A 3,996-nucleotide genomic window follows, 5' to 3' on the forward strand; every position below is an offset into this window, starting at 1 on the left:
GTGAAAATATAAACTTGATATCTTTAATATTGTAAGGTCCCTTTCCGGGGTCCGCCCACAGGTCCAACGACGGTAGCCAATGGCGCGGCAGGAGGAATTCTTACGTGTTACTGCCTTTCCTTTACGCAATCATAACAGATTTGGTTATAGATATTTGTTTACAAACAAATATGAGTTAATGTACATTACCTCGTTACTTCATCTGACTCCTTGATGAAACATTTTAAGAATTTGTTCGTGCTTAATAAATTTGGGTAAACATTTTGATCATTCTAATCACTCATGTTACATTTAACAAATTCATTCGATTACCAATGTCTTATCAGTCCACATCGGCCTTTGTGTGGGTACTGAACACAAACTTGACCGTACTAGAGGTTGTAGCTAAAGCAATTTAACAAAGTCAATCTCTTGTTAAAAGGTCCCCATGTAGCTCTCAAAAATCGCCAATTAAATGTAAAACATAAGACCATAATCAGAGGTTCAATCTAGCTCCTTCTAGACGCATATAGTTAAATAATAGAACTATATAACAACTTAATTATGAATAGGTAATTATAATTACCAAATGCGATTACAAAACAACTTGGTTAAGGTTAAATAATTAATCTGACCATACGAAACTAGAGGTTATGGCTAAAGCAATTTAATGATACCGCTTCATGTTTACGTGCTCTCATTAAATAGTATCCATATAGCCCCCACAGTCGCTTATAACACTTATCATAATCAGAGGTTCAATCTAGCTCCTTCTAGACGCATATAGTTAAATAATAGAACTATATAACAACTTAATTACAAAATGGATAATAGGGCTATCATTCTAATAGTCCATGCGACTGCCCACCAGCATAGTTAAGAGGCAGAATCTAATTAACATGAATTAACCCCGATCAAAGATTTGTGGTAACAAAGGATATCGTGATACTTTATCGTAACTTAGAAAAGTCAATGATACAGAGAAAATAGAATGAATACAAATGTAACAATTTATTTACCAGGTAAACAACACAATAATTCAAAGTCAATTCAGTCATTAATCGTAAAGTCGATTCAATCAATATAACATATAAACCAATCATAAGAAATATGAAATAATTCAAAACCAACTCAGACAAAATAAAACATTGATCAATCCCATAAAGACATTCTATAATACAAAAGCGAATCTTCAATTCAAGTAATATAATACATTGATCAATCATACAAAACCTTAATGGTACAAAATGAGAAGGTTTGAAAATGTTACCTGGAGATGTAAACTACACACAGCGATAGTGCGGGATATCTGTATACAGATTCCCTGAAATGTTTGTCAGCTCTCCTTAAATACCCAGACGGAATAAACATTATGTATACATTATTTACAAATGGGAGTTTGCAGTGATTGGTTCTTACAGACCTGTGGGAGGCACCTCATCCTGGATACATTTGTAGTGGGTGTAAGCTATTAAACCTTTGTTTTATTGATATGGGAATGAAACCTGTGTACCAGTCGCGGTGAAACCTTTTTAATGAAATCAAACATGAATAACAATGAAAGGAGGGGTAGAGGGGTCAGACATCTGTCTGCAGATCTACCATTTGTATGGAGATGTGATGCCCGGCAATCAAGGGCATCCATCTGTTCGCAGATCAACCATTTGTATGGAGATGTGATGCTCGACAATACAAAGTTCTGATTCTCGGGAGAGGTGTTTTGGGGGTCTTGGTCTCCTGCCGTGAGTCCTGTAGGAACTTGTTGTGTTGCAAAAGGTTCTCTTTTGATGTTCTGCTGTCTCGGGCACCTACAGGGCACACACACTGCACTCTCGGGCATCCATGCTGTTTTCTCAGGGAGGGCTGACCTTTTGGTCAGGATCAATCAAAATTCTTACAGTATTTCCCCGCTTGGCCCCGTGGGCGAATTGTGATAGGGTACCTACGGGGTCAGACAAATCAAAGTTTTTTTTTTACAGTCTTTGGAACACGGATATCTGCAGTGGGCTGAGGGCAAGGGCAGCGTGTGTGGATTCCTGTGTAGATCTGATGAGGTGCCTGAAGTAGCAGCACTGGAACATAGTGAAGGTGAAGATCAGGGCAATGCCAATGGCACACCCCCGGAACACCCAGTCCCACCAGGTGTATGTGTACTGTGCCGACCGAGTGGATGAACTGGATAACAGTTGTGCAGTCTTTCGTGCCAGGTTGATCTCAACCTGCGCTTGGTTGAGGTGGTATTCAGTTTGCAGGATCAGTCTCTGTGTTAGCTCCATTGTGTCCACCACAGCTTGTGTACCTTGCTCATAGAAAGTGTCATCCCACCATGGTGAAGTCTCTGTGTCCAGTGGCACTCTTCCCAAAATGTTGACTTGACCCATCGAAAGGTCTTCTGTCACTTCCAAGCAGAACGAGTGATTAGCAGAGCAGGTCAGTCCTCCGTAGGTAAAAGAGTTCATCTCACTGACCACGCACCACTGTGAGTGTGACACCTGGATAACATCAGAGTAACCATGCAGCTACTGAACATTTATAAGTTTCGTGTCATTGAGGAAGAAAGGTTGCAATGTGTTACATGTACAGATAACATAATTGTGCGTTTCATGGCAACATGTGCGACTGGTAAACAAGGTCTCATTACCCTTTTGTGTCATGTATCCAGTGAGGTGATCCCATTTAATTACCTGATCCTTCACTACCACGCCCATAGAGCGTATGGTAGTGGAATTTGGAAAAACCTGATCTGGGTGTATTAAAGGAAAACTGACGAAAAAACCCAATACATCCATTACATTCATTTCCTGTAAACATCATTATGGTGGATAGCAATTCAGAATATCTTACAATTTTCATTTGTTCTGATTCATACCACCTATGTAGATCTAAGATCTCTATAAGGTCATTCAAAACATGTCTGGGTGTCTTGTACAGATGAAGATCTAGGATTTCTTGTCTAGCAGCAGTAAATAGATCTTGTGCATATGTCCTACAGGCTAAGTCACGTTCGATGGTACGGGTCTGATTGAATAATGTGTGGCTGATCGCAAGAAGCGCCTGCGCTTCGGATCGAACCGCCTTTATGATATTCTCATTACTACTTGTAATATGTTGAAAACCAGTCCACCTGGTTCGCCAACCGTGTTGAGAAATTAAATTGTTCGGTTATTTTGTAGTCATTGGCAATGGAATTAACTGAGCCGAAGAGACCTGCTATGTTTCCAAGCAGATCTCGTTTTGAGCGTGCAGGTGAGATTTGCGCGGCAAGTCCGCTTTTGTAATCATGCATTTAAACCATCGATTCGTGACTGTAGCCATACATACGTCTTGTCATTGTTATCACAGTGATTAACGTAAGCAGATAAAACGTTGGAAATATTGTATGATACATGTGTCATTACTAGATTTACATCATGAAATAATGTCTTGTTAACATTCCCTTTTATCAATCCACCATGAGGAATAGGATATAGTTTCGGACATTTCTTTGGTTTGCTATATCCACAGGTGGTTAAATTAAAACAGTGATTCATTGTCCATGTGCAATTCTGTGGCCCAGTGTAATTATATGGGTCATTGACACATTTTCCCACGCAATACATGCCTTCTCTCCGGCTAGTCCAGACAAAGGCTTCGGGTTGATTGTCTCAGTGTGTGTGCACCTATATATTGCGGGCTCTAAATCTTTGGTTAAGTAACAAATTTTAGGATCTAATCCATTGTTGGTTTTCTCGTAGAGAGTGCGCATGCTCCCAATTTTTGCTCCTGGCTCTGCTTTAAGTTGATACCAGGCTGTTATGTTGTGAAAAGACGTGGGTGCGGGTGTGTCACCTGAAATGTTTACTATAGGGAGATGGTCGGAGCCTACTTTACAGCAAATTTTTGTTGCGCAATTTGGTTCCGGTACTACTCCGGGAGGCCACGTGACTAGTTTTTTGGTTGAAAGTGTACTGAGAAATGTGGATGGCCTCTTTGTGTATTTCCATACCCATCTCCCGCATTCCAGTGTGTGTGTGAGTG

The 3,996-nt window shown here is 40.2% G+C and overlaps 1 pseudogene; it reads right to left on the reverse strand.

Annotated features, from left to right (window-relative positions):
* Positions 1-349: 349 nt before the first annotated feature.
* Positions 350-3,616, reverse strand: LOC141361474 (uncharacterized; annotated as a pseudogene).
* Between the last annotated feature and the right edge of the window lie 380 nt (positions 3,617-3,996).

This window comes from Misgurnus anguillicaudatus, chromosome 24, assembly GCF_027580225.2.
Source record: "Misgurnus anguillicaudatus chromosome 24, ASM2758022v2, whole genome shotgun sequence".
NCBI classification, from domain to species: Eukaryota; Metazoa; Chordata; class Actinopteri; order Cypriniformes; family Cobitidae; genus Misgurnus; species Misgurnus anguillicaudatus.